Genomic DNA, 16,913 nt, shown 5'->3' with positions numbered 1-16,913 from the left:
TATATATATATATATATATATATATTAATAACAAATTTTACAAATAATTATGACAAACGTGAAATAAGCTACCGCGGCAAGGTCTTTTATGAATGACAAATCATAAAAAAATAATAATAATAATAATAAATAAATAAGCAAGCTAGTGAACTTCAACTCACTTGAGTAAAGAAGGCCCGTCGCTGACCAGATTGAGCTTTAGTTCGATAGGTAAATATATCAGAAAACGGGCCCGTAGGACAAAATTGCATTTAATTTCGCTTCTAGTTTGGTTCCGCAAATAATTAAGGCTCCAAGACAAACCGGGTTGACCACTGTTGAAAGACGATATTACCCTTATTTAATTTTTTATCAATTAAATCAAAATCAAAATATTGTGGCTATTGGGGAAAACTCCTACGTGATTTTTCAAGCACACTCACATTTTATGTTAGGACTAACATGAAAATTTTAATTTATTTCATGTTGTACACATGCATAGTGGTGTTTGCATGTTTGTTGAATACATGCATATTGGTGTGTGCATGTGTGGTAGTAGTATTTGTATGTTTGTTACACACACACATGCATGTTTGTTACACACATGCATATACGGTATACACATGCATAGTAGTGTTTGCATGTTTGTTATAATGCACATGTATACACATATATAATGTTTGCATATGTGTTATACACATGCATAATTGCATAATAATGTTTGCATGTGTGCTATACACATGCATAATGGTGTGTGCATATTGGTATATACATGCATAGTGGTGTTTGCATGTGTATTATACATATGCATGCATAGTAGTATTTCCATGTGTATCGGACTACTATTCCAAACTTAAAAATATTATCGACGATAACAATATCAAAATCGAGATAAATCACACAATTGATTAACACAAGATTTAAGGATTTGAAAAAGAAATTCAATTGTTGTTCAATTGTTTGCCGAACCGGTGTCGAAATCGACCAAATTATTTTTCAATTATTAATAGTCTAGAATTGAAAAATAAAAAGAGTGTTTGTCATAAGATAATAAGATGTTTTCTTATAGCTTATATCACTAATCACAACACACAAATCAACTAACTCAAAGATGAAAACAACTAGATCTAAAAAAAAAATTACAAATTTTTAGTTGGAGTTTTTATTTTGCTAGATGGAGAAGAAGATAAATGTTTTCTTATATCTTAAATCACTAATCACAAATTCACAACACACAAATCAACTAGCCCAAAGATGGAAACAATTAGATCTCAAAAGTATTTTACAAGTTTCTAGTTTAAGTTTTTTTTACTAAATGGAGAAGGTCATAATTGGTATTAATAAAAAATAACTTGCTGCCCGAAAATGTCCTTATAGCAAAATTATTAATGATAGCCTAAAACCGAAATTATTGGTCAATTTATGTGTTTGGGCCTAAATTTGTGTAAATACTAATATTTGCCCGTGACGTCTGAAGATAGAGACGCCACGCCTTTGGCGCCGACGCACGATCCCTGCCTCCCCATACGCTGCACGATATATGTGTGCACTTTCGGCTACCAGACGGCAGATGATATATCCTTCAATACGACGCAAGATCCGCAGCACGCATTACGTCACGACCACGCGATACCTTCGGCGCCCCCAACGCATTATCCGCCCCCATACTAAAAAAAACTCCAACTGAAGTCCGACTAAAGAAACTTCAATCGAAGCCTATTGGAAGCCCGACAAAAAAACTCAACCAAAGTCGATTTACTTGATGAATGGAGGACTTGAAGGGATGACCTCATTTTAAGAATGGAGATAGGATTTAAGAAAGAGATTTTTATCTACTTATCTATTTTGGGTTTTTATGTATTTTGGGCTACGAATAATTGAAATCGCCAAAAAAAAAGGAGTAAAATATGATGTGTCAGTGTGAGAGAAAAAAAGGGGGCTGAGGGGGTGGGTCACTGGGAGCATTAATGTTCTTTGATATATATATTGGTCGGACTGTAAATAGAACCAACACCCAAAGCCTAACCTCTTCCAATACAATCTAGACCGAAGGACTAAAAAGCTCGATAAGTTATAGTGTTGAGAGTTTGACGCCTTTCCTTCACTTGAACCACACAGCTTCAGAGCTACAACATCTAACAGGAATCATGGGTCGTATGCACTCTCGAGGGTAATATATCTTTCTTATCTACTCGTTTCTCACATTCATTATTATTTGTCTAATGTTTTTGCTGTGTTTTACAGTAAGGGTATCTCCTCATCGGCTTTGCCATACAAGAGAAGCAATAAAAATTCAAATCTATTTTATAATATTTATTCACCATTTGTTTTTATTATAATGTTTTCAGGTTGAGGAGAATATCTAAGAAGGGCTTACCACCATCTCAGATCGGTGTGCTTCCTCATGGTATCGCTCAGGTCAAAAGTGTTACTGGGGTACTATTTTTGTATTTGAGTTATAAAATGGTTGCTTGCACCAGAGATTCCTGAAGATCTGTACCATTCGATTAAAAAGGCAGTTGCTATCCGTAAGCATATTTGGAGAGGAACAGGAAGGATAAGGACAGCAAGTTTAGGCTGATTTTGGTTGAGAGCAGGATTCATAGGCTCGCTCGTTACTACAAGAGGACCAAGAAGCTTCCCCCAGTCTGGAAATAGTGAGTGGACTCATGTACATATTAGTATTCATATTTTATGTGAACTGAATGAATGTTTTGAGAAATAATTGGTGAAGTTTGGGTTTATGGTTGCAAAATGAGAGAACTGGCAGCTTGGATGCATGTCTCGGTTTCATAGTTAAAGAGTAGACAATAAGAATCAATATAAACCTACATTATGGGCTCAATGCCTTCTAGGTTTAAGCTTCCTACTTAAAGTCATTTGGTTCTATGTCAATGCCTCTGGTTATTAGAATATGGTATGTAGTGTCTTCTGTTCTAACTTCTAAGAAATGATTGTATTTTAATGTGTAACTTGGTGTTCCTCCCCTTTTGGGGCTAACTTGTATCTAAACTTATTTGCTTATCGCCCTGTTGCTTATTGTTTTAATTAAGTCTGTGTTATGCTCAAAGGCAATGATATATTTTTGTTTAATAATTGTAGATTTAGGTCTTAATCCATAAGTTACCAAAATGGTGCTTACATATGTTTTCGTATTTTTCATAATTGTTCGATGTATAATGAATTATAATAAGTTGGTTCTTGAATGTTAGAAGTCTTCATTTGTTGTTGTTGGTTCTTTATAGACCATGACTTGTAGGTAGGGACATTTTCCTGAATTTACGGGAAGGTGGTTCTCACATTATAAGATCCCGTTCCCATGTTTTTACTCGGTGTGGAATGTTTTTGTTTTGGGTGTGAGAAGTCGGAGACCCACTTGCTACATTTCTTTAATTTCACTTGACACTACTTTATGGACCATCTTACATCTGTACAATTTTCTGCATTTCATGGACTTTAACCTTGAACACTACCAATTTATTGAGTATTCTGTACGCCTGCTACTGGTGTCTAGCTGTGTTTCTGGATTTCTGGTCATCCGTTATTGTAAAGTATTAATCTACTGCTAGAGTTTGACAGAATAGCACTTGCAAATGGCAGTGCTATACTTATTACATGGTTGAATTTATTGAATGATCGTGTGAATATAGAACGATGGGGACAATGGGAAGTGCTCTTATGCTTTGAGGCTAACTCCTACATATGAGACTTGAAAGTAGTTTTTGCCACTGTAAATTGGTCTGGTTAATTCTCTGTTACTAAATGATATTTGTGTTTTTACCCTTTTCTAGGATTTTGTCTTGTTGATGCCCCTTCAAACGTCTTTTTGGCTTTTCTTATTTTATTGAAATGGTATCTAGTGCTATGATACTGGAGCTCTTCTTTTATGATGCTATCTTTCATGTGCTGCGTTTCTTACTGATATGAAATCTGTTTTAGATGCTTGTCTAGCTCGTTACTAATGCTGTTCTTTTTTCTTTCTTTGTGCAGTGAATCCACCACTGCCAGCACTTTGATGGCTTAGGTTGAATTCCATTCCTGGGCTGGTGAAGTTCATGTGAAAGGTGTCGGGGAGCTAGTCAGTGTCTTTAGTACCTTAGGCTGTGTTTGTTTAGTGGCAAACCTCTAGTGGGAAATGCCAGACAATTTTATAGTGGGAAAATTTCAGTTTGCCAGTGTTTGTTTGCAAAAATTTATAGTGTGAGACCGAAGCTGGTGAAGACGATGACTCCGAGGGTTCTGATTCAGAAGGCAATGAAACCATGGACCTGTCCAAGATCACGGATATGAGGCTTGTTCCTTCAGACCCCAGCCAATGTACGTCATTTTGTAGTCTCATGATTAAACGTTTGTATGAAGCATTTTGGTTAATTTCCTATATTGTGATGCCTGCTTACTATAGGAATACCTGAATACTAATGTTCTGTTTCCTCGACTTTCTTATGTGTAGTGGATGCTCTTTTTGACTTCTTTTGTGAGTGCGCTGAGCTGAATCCTGAACCTAATGAAGGTTAGCATCCTTTTGTTGATTGCTTTTTTGGTATGAAGGTTTCTGTCCCGTTTAGTCATTTCACATTATTCTTTGATCTACATTATCCATTAGAACAAGAGGAAGAACACAATTGGATTACTAGCGCTGACCAACTTGATGGCAGTATGACGACAGGTTTGTTTTACTGACATGACCTCTTGTTTCCATTCTACACCTCTGCTCTTATCTCTAATTAATGTTTTAAGTGGCAGATATCTGAGGATCCTGCCATTCCCATTGGTTATACGAATGGTAATCATGACGTAGCTCATTCAATGCTTGAGGTATGTAATGTTGTTTTGTTAATGAAGGATAATTTTCTTAACATGAGAATGATAACAGCTGCCATTGTACTAGGAAAGTTACAATGAATGTTTAAGTACAATTTCCTTCCACGGGGCTGAGATGTGACCTTTGCGGTTTGAAAAAAATAGGATCATAGTTTGAAATAAATGCACATGCTGCCATGAGATCAACATTAGCAGGGCATCATCTTTCTTTTAAGAGTGCTGCCCCGCAATTGTTCTCCACAAATTTTCTGGACTATTGCAGACACACACACACACACACACACACACACGATCTGTATAAAGATACTGATTTGTTACATGATTTAATATACTTGCTCCTTGGTGGTATTGCCAATTTTTTAAGCCTCCATGTATTGAGCAATCTGCAGCCGACAGAAACACACACACAAATAGTTGTGTCAATAACGATTTGTCTTAAAAAACTTATGGTTGCAAAGGTGTCTCTTATGCACTTGAATGCACTTCCTTTAAAACTTAATGACATGCTTTCTGTGTACATGCATCCTCGTGTCAAGACACACCTGAGAAAGTGAGAAGTCTACAACTGTAGATATGGCATTATATATTTCTATAAGGTATTGATAATGAAAGGTATCGTTTGGTGAAGATGCTCTCTTCACCATTGAGTTCATCCTATGAAAATACAATATCGTGTCTACATTTCTGAACTTGTCAAAGTTGTTGCAGAACTGAGTTCTGGTTTGGTTGTGCTGTAGTAAAATTGAACTCCATGCTAATATGGTCAGAAGGTGTGGACGAAGTCATAATTATTGAATCCCCTCCCCCCCCCACTACAATCAAGCAACTCTGTATGGATTATATCCCATCACTCTGTGTCTAGGAATTAGAGTATTAGACAAAGCTAGTTAGTTAGGGGTGGTCTATGATGTATGATTCTCCAGGACTGTGGCGGTTTCTCTCAATCTTTATTTTATAGACAATTATGCAAATTCAAGTATGAGAACTGATTTTAGGAAAATGTTACTTTTCAACTCTCTCTCCCCCTCCCTCCTGCTTTTGTATGTAAACTTCCTCCACTGAAGGAACAAAAACAAATCTATCTTTAAGAGTATATATGTTGTTTACTTGTTCCTATCCCAATTTGTGTGGAGGTAATTTGTCTCTTTCTGAGGGGATCATTAGAGCCTTTGCTTATACTTACTGTTTAGGATGTAGAAGAAATTTTCATGTAAAGTACCTTTCGTTCATCACCCTTTGTTCAATAGTTTCATATTTGGAGCACTGAATGGCTCATAATATGCCTCACCTTTTGGACATAGCTATTATGATGTCTTATTCTCCTGGAGACTGATTGTTGCTATCAATCCATATACAAATATACAATGATTATTAGGATAATAATACTTTTTAAGTCGCTGTCTCTCTCGCCTGCATTTTTGGATGCACATTTCATCTCGCGAAATAAAATAGCAATCCATCTCTGGATATTGATGTTGTTTCAATCTCAAATTCTTTGGACTAGGTGCTCGGTTGTTTTTTAGCTTTGTGGTGAGGATGACTAGAGTGTTTGCTTATACACACTGTCTAGTATGTGCTAGGACTTTACATTGTAAAGTAATTCTCTTCTCCTTTTTCATTTCAGCTCCAAATCGATGATCAGTGCTTTTGATGATGCGGAAGAAATGGAGCGAGAGACACACAGTGGGCACCAATGAGCTGTACTGTGCATCTTTATTCAGTTTTTCATTTGCTTTCTTTACAAGGGTGATTTATACTTTTTGCGAGGTGTAGTTGCTTGTAAACTTTTGGTTGTGGGGACCGTATATATGTATGTCAGAAAGCCTTTTAACCTTCAGAATATGTCAGTTAAGATTTCAGAGTAGTTAGGTCCCAAAATCAAGTAAATTTGAATCTATCCAGTTACTTTGATTATCTTTTTCATCTCAACGAGTCAGTAAAGTGCTTGTAGGCCAGGAAAACGTATTTTCCAGGTTAAGTGATCTTTTCTTCTAGTAGGATTTCTCAATATGCAGGACTTGCTCCATATACAGCTCATGTGGCTAGTTGTTTGAGCTGAATCTTCACCTTTGATATAGATCCCACTTTGGAAGTTCGCCAGTCATTACCACTCTTATTTTGTTTACGTGTGAGTTGGAAGGTATATACTCTAAATTCGGATATCACAAGAATGAGACGGAGAGGAATATTTGGAAAAATTTATGATTAATCCTTTCTTACTGCAAAACAAACACCTTTTTTTTTCCTGGTGATATGTGTTCACTATCACGTATGTATAATTGAAAAAACAATAAATGTACAGGTAGAGACGGCTAAGTAAGCTTACATCTATATATACTTACAATCTGATAGATCTTGTGTGTGCGTGCGAATGTATAAATTTACTAGGAAGCCGGAGCTCAAGTGTTCTATTCTTCCCATGGGATGGGACGGACAGTCTCATGAAATGGATCAGGTACCAGGTAACAATGACAAGAGTCCAGTCACAATTCGTACAAAGTTGAGATCGGATTTATGTTGATTTTTTTAATTTTAGCAGTCCTTATTTACAAAGTCCTCTGCTTGTTTTTTCTCTTATATTTTTTAACCTTGTTTTCTCTCGAGAAGCGATGTATTTTAGGGAACTTGGACTTTACCTTTGTAGCTACGTGTTTTTTTTTTTTTTTTTAAGAGATAAAAGGAATACAAAACTAGGAAGAGCTTCCTACCTTCCTTACATCCATGCATAAAGTAATATGCGACCTTGCCGTAGCAGAGTTCAAAGTAAAATGCGGAGGGGCTTGTTGTCCCCTAGCCGCGAGTACATGGGTAATAATATTCGAGTTTCTGCAAATGTAAAAGAAATTACAATGATCAAACAAAGAGATACTGTAGTAAATATCATATGTGATTGATCTAGCTCCCCAAGATAAATTGGTTCCTTTGTGCTCAAGGACTTCAGCTAGGTGTTTGCAGTCCGTCAAAATGGTGACACGTCGGAGCTGCAAACGATGACACAAGTCTACTCCTCCTCGGATGGCTCGTGCCTCTGCCTCTTAAGGTCGTGACCGGGTTCTCATCATGTCCCCGCACCAATACAATATCCAAAATTATTCCATATAGAAAAACCAAGGCCTGCTTGGTTAGTATTACTATTCCAAGAGGCATCGGTAGTAAGGTAGTGGCAGTCATTTTCTATCTCGGGCCAGCTATCTATGTAATTGCTTTTAGCATAGGGTTCTTTCTTGTTAGTTATGAAGGTTGAAGCTCTACGGATTATGTTAATTGCATCGTGTTGCTGTTGTTAAAAATTAGATCATTTCTACTGGTCCATATTGAGAACATGATAGAAGCAAGAGTACTTAGAGTGTCTCTTATCTCAGTCTTATTTTGTATTCTAGCTATAATGGTGGTGATAATAGAGGTAAGGGTAGTATCTTGATTCCAGTGGTCTGTCCTGATGGAAAGGTTAGAAGCATACTAGGCGTAATGCGAGTAAATTGCAGTGAAAGAGGGCATGAGTAGTGGATTCCACCTGGTTATTGCAGCGCGGACAAATTCCAGAAGGGATTAAATTTCTATTCCATAGGTTTTCCCTTGTGGGAAGGTTGTTGCAGATGGCCTTCCAGAAGAAAAGTTTTACTCTTTCTGCAGTGTCCAGGTTCCACGAGTGATTCCAAAAAGTTGGATTGTGGTTGTTGTTGTCTTCTGTGCTTTTGCTTAGATACTTGTACACAGACTTCACTGTTAGTTCACCGTCTTTTTCCCCCATCCATCTTATGGAGTCAACATGCTCGTTGTGACTGAGCGGTATTTTCATGATTTCTGTCACAATATCTGGAAGAAAGATGCTGTGGAGAGCAACTATCTTCCAAGTTCGAGTTCCACTGTCAATGAGATCTTCCACTTTCGATATCGGGGCTTGCACATGGCGGAGGCCCTATTGGTTTTCTGGTGGTAAGGTTGGTATCCAAGGATCCAACCATATGTCGATGTTTCTTCATGTTCCGATATGCCAAAGCAAAAGTTGGGGAAGGATAGCATCCCTTGCTTTGATAATGCCTTTCCATATCTTTGAAACCTTTTGGGCATGTAGCTCTAACCGATGGATCCCACGTGCATACTTCTTCATGAGACTAGTGGCCCATGGTTTGTCAGGCTCTTTGATTATTCGCCAGAGTAATTTTGCTTGTAGAGCAGTGTTGTGATGTGAAGCAAGTCGAACTCCCAGCCCACCGCACGACTTTGGTTGACAAATCTTGTTCCAAGAAGTATAATGCACCTTATTTGTGTTGTTGTCTGTTTGTCCCCAAAAGAAGTTCGAGTTTACGGAATCCAAATTTTTTTGGATTGAAACTGGCAGGGGGAAAATCGACATGATGTACGAGGGAATTGCCGAGGTTACAGCTTTTATAAGCGTAAGTTTTCCAGCTTGAGAAAGAAGTTTTGCTCTCCACCCTTCCATTCTTTGGGTAACTCTCTCTAAAACTTCTTCAAAATCAATTTTGTTTTTCCTTCTCAGAACTAGAGGAGCTCCCAAATATTTGCCATGGGTAATGGTCTTCCCAATCTTGAGGATTCTTTTGACAATATGTTGATGTCGATGATGAGTATTATGGTGAAGAAGATACCGACTTCTGAAAATTGATCTCCCGTCCCGATACATTTTAAAAGTTTCAAGGATATCTTTCGGGGCGTGTGTTTCAAATTATATTTGCTCTGATGAAAATAAAACTATCATCGGCAAAGAGCGGGTGAGATATAGGGTATCACTTCGCTTATTTTTACTCCGTGAAGACGCTTCTCCTTTTTAGGCATTAGTGAGTAGTCTGAGAGAACTTCCATGCAGATTATGAACAGGAAAGGTGATAGAGGGTCACCTTGTCTGATACCTCTTTCTGGCTTAAGAAAGCCTGTGGGTGATCCATTAAGCTTGAAAGAGAGTGAAGTGGTGGCGATACACTGTTTTATCCATTTCCTCCACTTTTCACAAAAACCAAGTGCTTCCATAGTTTCCAGAAGAAAATCCCATTCGACTCTGTCGAAGGCTTTGCTTAGATCTAGCTTAATAGCCATGCATCCAGCTGCGCCTTTTTTCCTTTTCATAGTGCGGATAATTTCATGGGCAAGGACAATATTGTCAAAAATCTGTCTTCCTTTTACAAAAGCACTTTGGGATGGCGAGATGAATTTCTCCAAAAGCGGTTTAATTCGGTTTGCAAGAACTTTTGTGAGAATTCTTAAGCTAACATTGCACAGGCTGATTGGACGGAAATGGTCAAGAGTTTCAGGTTTTTGGCACTTTGGAATGAGGGTGATATTTGTATGATTCAACTCGGTCAAAAGGTGGTCAGAGTTCATGAAGCTCTTAATAGTGTTTAGGAGATCGAGGTGTATTATGTCCCAATACTTTTGGTAAAAGAGCGGGGTGAAGCCATCAGGGCCAGGGGCTTTGTGTGGGTCCATGGAGAAAAGCGCTTCTTTTATCTCAGCCAAAGTAACTTCTTTGGTGAGCTCTTGATTTTCTTATGTTGAAACAACAGATTCAAAGACGTTTAGATCACTGATTTTGGTAGCTGGGTTAGATGAAGTGAAAAGATTTTTGAAGTGCTCCTCAATGGTTTTACCAATCGCGTTTTGCTCCTCTACCCATGTGCCATCAGCTTTCCTGATCTTGTTAATCTCAATGCGATTCCTTCTGACAACAGTCGATAGGTGAAAATAATGTGAGTTTGTCCCATCACAGTGTAACATCGTATCTCTAGATTTATCCCTCCAGAGTTTTTCTTCGAGTTGCATGGCTTGGTTAAGGTCCTCCATCGTTTTAAGCTTCGTAGATAGGGTCCGAGTTAGGGTTCAGCTGGCACTTTCTGATCTCCTCGCGGATGCTTTTGATTCTAAAATGGACATTCCCAAAAACATCCCTATTCCATTTGTTTAGATCCCTTTTAACTCTTTTTAGTTTACTGCAAAAACGGTAAGGTTGTGAGCCTTAGGAATTGGTATTCCAAGCTTTGGATATTACATTCTTGCACTCTGGCTCAGTTGTCCACATAGACTGGAAATGAAATTGTTTCGGTGTACGAGCTTGAGGCGGTGTTACATAAACCACTATAGGCCCATGATCAGATCTGATAATTGGCAAGTTCACTGTTCTAGCATTCGGAAACAACGTTCTCCAATCTGAGTTCGCAATGAATGGCTCGTCTAAAAGCGTTTTTTATGAGATCGGCTCCATTACGCTTTTAAATCTTTTATTACTCCAAGTGAAAGGAACTCCTTCATATCCCAAATCAACAAAATCTCTTTGTAAAACATGAAATCAAGGAAGTGGGAAGCGTGAGTGACACGAAAAGGGTTACCCCCAGCTTGTTCTTCTTGACCAGTGGTTTCGTTTAGATCCCCGACAATGAGCCAGGGGGAGGAGTGATTTGCGGCAAGGTTAGTGAAGATGTTCCAAAGATCTGATCGATGAGAGTGGTCCAGGTGGCCGTAGACAAAGGTGCATAACCATTCAATTTCAATAGGATTGTTTTTAACAAGAGCTGCAATGTATCTTTCGCAACAATGGACAATTTCGAGATTGTCATTCCAGCCAAGCCAAAGGCCTCCACTGCGACCGTTCGATGGGAAGTTTGCAGAATGTTGGAAACCAAGAGAGGAGAAACGATTGTGACTAGTAGACGCATCGACTTTCGTCTCAGAGAGAAAACATATATCGGGTTTGATAGAGTTCATATGTGTTTGCAGTTCACGAATTGTCGCAGAAACCCCGCTTCCACGACAATTCCAAGCAAAGATACTCATTGTTGTCGGCGGGAGGCCTCACCTGGGCCTGCCGCCAAAACATGAGAACAAGTCTGGGAGGAATGGCGAGAATACCAAACCGTCAAAGCGGACAAAAGAACCGAGAATAAAACATAGAATTGTTGAGGGAGAGGAGAGATGGATTTGTTGGGTGTAAAACCCCAGAGATAACTATGATAAAGGATAACAGGATGGTTTAAGTTATACCAATCACAATTATATCCAAAAGGAACATAGCAAATTTTAAAAGTGCGGATTGCATACAAATATACAAAAGTACTAATAAAAAGAAAGATATAATTGAAAAAAGGAAGAGCTACTAGTATAGCGTAACAACAAAGAGAAGTACGCAACAAACATGTCATCATAGTGCAATTTGGTATACATTTGAACTTAAAACACAAAGGATAAAAACATGTTGACACAAGCAAAGATGTATTCAAATAAGTAGTTAGGTTCTTTAAAAGATTTTCTTTTGTTACTATTATGACCTTTCTAGAAAGAGCACTTGAGTTAGGAAGAACATACATGCATGTGACGGTGCTTATGCAATAATAATATGCAAAAGGTATTATTACTATGATGGGATCCAGTGATTATCATATAAACGCCAACTTTTCAAAGTTGAACATAAAAGATATGTAAATTGCAAACCCTGACCGAAAGCGTAAGATGCTCAAAGTCCCTTTTCTCTCCCTCATCCTTTGCGTTTGCAAGGTCCATTTGCTTCTCCGGTGGTTCTGCCGAGCCAAGTAAATCATTTGGTGTGTCTACGATCTCAAGACGACGCCTCACAATGGGTGAAAGATGAGCATATCGACTTGCACTACCCACAACTTTAGTGTGACCCATGTCTAGTGGGCAGGCAATAGGGGTGATTTCCCACCAATCACTCATCCCAGGAGTAACTAGAAATTTAGGGGGTGCTGATGATGGTGGTTTGAAGAGATTTGGATTGATGGTTTGCTTTTGGGTAATTGGTGGAGAAAGGAATGAGCTTTGGGCAGTAGAATAGTTCCCATTAGTATTTGTTGGAAAATTGGAGCCCAAACTACTAGTTATTGGGCTAGTCTCACGTATTAGGTCCATTTGAAAAGGATTTTGGTTCCAGCAGGCCCTAGGAGGAAAAGGCTTTGATAGTTTTGGACGTTTTGGAGTCACGTGGGTAGGTGTTTGGTCGAGAGACTTACCTCTCTCATCGATGTTGACTTCTCTCTCATTTGTATTTTCCTTTGAGTTTAGAGCACCAAAGACAAAAGTCTTTTCCAGCAGTACACTAGGTAGACTGTGCGTAGCCGTTTTTTCTTTTGAGCATTTGTGAAATGTCTCTATCACTTGAACACTTGAGACTGAAGCACACGTTTTTTCACGTGTTTGTTCTTGACTAATCTTAACGTGTGCTTGGTTATCCTTAACGTGCGCTGCTTCCAACGGTTCTATTGGAGCGAGAAGGATCCTGTTCCTCGCATCAATTTTTGCTATCTTACTACCTTCCTTTTCTGCAACTGCTTCCAGGTCCAGCAAAAGGTTTCTTGCAACCAGCTGACTTCCCGGTGATTCTTGGCTGATCCGTTCAACTTTTTCTTCCCTCTTGGTTTAAATTTTATTTGGCGATGATTTCATTTGTGGAGACTGGATCATGGTTGTATGATCCCCTCCAAAACCAATAACACCCCTTTGGATTGTCTCCTGCTAGCAGATTCTGACATTGTGTTTCAAGGTGTCCTAGCATGGCACATTTGAAGCAAATAGGACCGGATTTCTCATACCGGAAAACGACCATTTTCTGTTTCCCATTAGGAAGTTTGGAATTGTTGCCCAATACCAAAGGGAGAAAAGGGTTTACCTGTACCTTGATTCTTGCATAACTCCCACATGCTTGGTATGTGTCCGGGAAAATGATTCCTGCTTCAGCCGCAATGGCAGTGACTGTTCTTTTGCTGGTTATAAGTGCTGGTGGAAGTTGGTGTAGCTGTACCCAAATGATGGCTGTGTCAAACTTGAGGTTTGAGATATCAGTGAAGGGGTCGAAATCTGTAATGAGAAGAAGATGACCCATAATGGTCCAAGGCGACTTCTTTTTCACATCCACAAGTGATTCTTTGTCTTGAAATTGAGCAAGGAACAGTGCATCTTCTTTGTAACTACCCAAGGAACGAATACGTAACCCTTTTGGAAACTCCCAAAAGTTTCTGATGAGTTCTATTACCCTCTTGGGTTGAGCTTTGTTGTTTCCGAAAAGCCGAAGTGCTACTGTATGTTTCCCATGCTCTACAAGTTCATCCCACACATCTTGTGGAAATTTTGTTTCTGCAATCTTAAGCACCCTTAGAGATAACACCCTACTAAAAGATGCTTCAAGTTCAAAAATTTGTTCATGATGTTGCTTATCCATAATATATGAGAAAGGGAGTTCTATAGAGGAAAGAAAAGAGGTGTGAGTGAGGGAGGTGGTGGTGGTGTTATCGTAGGAAGAGAAGAGGTGCAAGAAGGTTTGAAGGGAGATGTAGTTTGAGGAGAAAAGTTTGCTTTCTAGCAAGGAGAGTAAGTGTGAGTTGAAAAGATAGTAAAAACTAGACTTAACAATTGAACATTGATCCTTGATCAGTGACGAGATAAATTGAAAAGGTGGTGTGTTCACCCTAAGATTTACTTAGAGACTTTGCTCCATTTTTTTTGCTGACGTGGCAGCTCTTCTTGTTGTGTTTTGCTGTTGTTCTTGTAGCTACGTTCTACTTTTACAGATCGGATTATCAATATCATCGATAATTGGTATATTTTATCTTCTGATGTTAGTATTTCATTCGGTCACTATCTTATTAAATGGTCTAGATGAAAATCTCTTTTATCGTATATAAATGATACAAGGGTGATATGTTGAAGTTATTCTACCCTCGCATTGTATTTGTAGCCTTGTAGGTGCTCTATCTCAGTTGAAGACTTAAAGCGTTTGCTTGCTGCTTTTGTTTTAATTTTTATAAAGATAATGACTAGAAATATGATCCTCAATCTTAGCAATTAAGATTGGGTTTACTAGTATTACTCAATCTTAGCCAATTAGGATCCCCCCAATCCAAGTCAACTTTGGTTGACCATTATCCTTTAGGTCAAGCTAAGCAAAATGACACCACTACCCTCACAACTCCTGACTTTTTGCAAAGTTCATTTTAAAAGTGGTGAGGGTAGTGGTGTCATTTTACTTAGCTTGACTTGAAAGATAATAGTCAACCAAAGTTGACTTGGATGTGCTATGTGTGAGGGAGACCCTAATTTCCCATCTAGCTGGGAAAAAAATCCTAATTGGCTCATCCCGTGGGGTGGGGGTGGGGGTGGTAATAGTAATAAACCAATTAATATTTTGTCTGTAGCTGGTGATGGTTGGTCATGGTGGTGGGAAGGAAGCAACATTGATTGCAAAGGTGCTAGAGTTGTTTTTACTATGTTCATTATTTGGGCCGCGGTATTGACACTCCATAAAATGGGAATAGCACCCCTTTGGTAAAAGGGTAGTGGAATAATAGTTATTCCACCTATGTCCTTTCTTCACATGGGTTTACCCCCCTCCCCCAGCACCCCATTTTTGTTTGTCTAAATAAGCACCCAAGTTTAAAAAAAGAAAACCAAACTTAATATTTCTCATTCTCATTCGACACTTTCCTTCCATTTCTCTTTTCTTGTTTTAGAGAAATCAAACTCCCGCCATTTTCAATTCCACCAAAATTTACTTTTTCAAATATGAGTGATGAAAATACCACACTCTGTTGTGTGTCACTCTCCCTGTCCCCTCAAATTTACCCCCTTTCTTTCTCTCACTCTCTAGGTTTCTTGCAATCAGTTCGCCCCATCTTCTCTCTCCTTCACTGTTCCTTTTATATCCCCCTAGCTCCATCCTGGCCGTCCACCTCATTTCCTATCCTGCGCTCCCCCTCCGTCCATGTGTAGGGTTTTTCCCCCTCACACCCGTCTGTGGTCTGATACTGTACACCTAATTCTTTCTCCTATCCCGCATTGGGCCAACATGGTATCTATCCCCTACTCTGCGGTCACCACCCCATACTGTGCATCGGGTACGATATCCTTAGATTATGTCTCTTGCGAACAACCACCGCTACAAATGCCCCTTCTCGATGCCGCGGCCACTTGTTGGCCAGGGGTCGAGAATACTATCCTCCCTATCTCCGCAGTACCCCGCCGCCCCCTTTTCTGACTCACCATCGATTTGTGTGCACTGTAATGATCACCCATCACGCGCGTCTTTTCACTACCCCTTCGCATTTCGGGCCCCCACGTGTCACCCATATGTTGGTCCACTTGCCGACTCCTCGATTTCTTCCCCTTAGGATTTTACTTTTTTGCCCCCCTCCTTGTTTAAAGTCCCGCTCATTCTTTCTTCTCCACCACTCTAGCATTTCACTTTTCTCTTTCTCTTTTCACTCTTGCTCCAGCGTCTCCTCCTCCCCCTTCGCTTTTGCCTCTCCGGTGGTTGCTCCGACCCTTCCCTCCCCTATTGGAAGGCAGATTCAGGTTTGTCGCCTCTTCTTCCTTGTTGGTTTAGAGTTTTATTTCCACGTTCTTCCTTTTTTCGAGCAACTGTTTGCATCTTTTTCAAAACTGTTCATCTTCTCCTCCCGATGTCGGCGTCCACATCCAGGGGCTCTTCGCCTTCCCGATCTACGGAGGTGGCCTCTCCACCTCCGGTGACTGCTGCGGTGGTCCCATCCACCTCAGGAAGGGTTCTAATTCCCCTGCCGCCCCCTCCTCGTAGTCGCCGACTTTATCTGCCTGCGATTAGGGCAGCTTATGGAATCCCCGCTGACATCACCATAGAACACGTGCCCTCTGTCACTCACTATCCACACCTGGTACCCCGGAGATCGAGATCTCTTGTAGTCACTGTGGGCAGATAGTTGCCGGTCTGTGGCTTCCTCTTACTTTGTTGGATGTCGAGGTGTGTGATCACTTCAACATCCCTCCTTGCCAAGGTATCGGCAATTTCTGGCGGTTGATGTATGCTGTGAACTATTACAATAGATCCGGTGACCCAAAACTGACTTGCCGCGATATAGTCTCCCAGTACTTCCTCAAAACAAATACTAATTAAGGACGTAAGTGTGGGCTACCAATCCTTTTGTGTCCGCCCTCAAAAGCAAACTTTTGTACTCCGCGTCACCAGCTCCGATAAACAGTGGCACCACTATCCGCTGTATGTGTCAGGGAATTTCTTGCTCGCGGACCTACCCTCCGGGCTGACACTTAACCATCTCGCCTTCCTGCCCAGTGGTGAGTTTCACTATAGCCTCTGTCTTTCTTTATCTCCGATCCGCCCT

The 16,913-nt window shown here is 39.8% G+C and overlaps 1 pseudogene across 1 annotated transcript; it reads left to right on the top strand.

Annotated features, from left to right (window-relative positions):
- Positions 1–1,958: 1,958 nt before the first annotated feature.
- LOC147503136 (chloride conductance regulatory protein ICln-like) lies at positions 1,959–6,716 on the top strand (annotated as a pseudogene). The gene is made up of 7 exons (XR_015220933.1): positions 1,959–2,149; positions 2,328–2,636; positions 3,970–4,296; positions 4,430–4,489; positions 4,583–4,645; positions 4,712–4,794; positions 6,425–6,716. The product of XR_015220933.1 is annotated as a chloride conductance regulatory protein ICln-like (transcript).
- Positions 6,717–16,913: the final 10,197 nt, after the last annotated feature.

The sequence above is a fragment of the Coptis chinensis genome, chromosome 4 (assembly GCF_015680905.1).
Source record: "Coptis chinensis isolate HL-2020 chromosome 4, ASM1568090v1, whole genome shotgun sequence".
Taxonomy (NCBI): Eukaryota; Viridiplantae; Streptophyta; class Magnoliopsida; order Ranunculales; family Ranunculaceae; genus Coptis; species Coptis chinensis.
The sequence above is the reverse complement of the archived record's forward strand: the minus strand, read 5'-3'. Positions and strand labels throughout refer to the sequence as shown.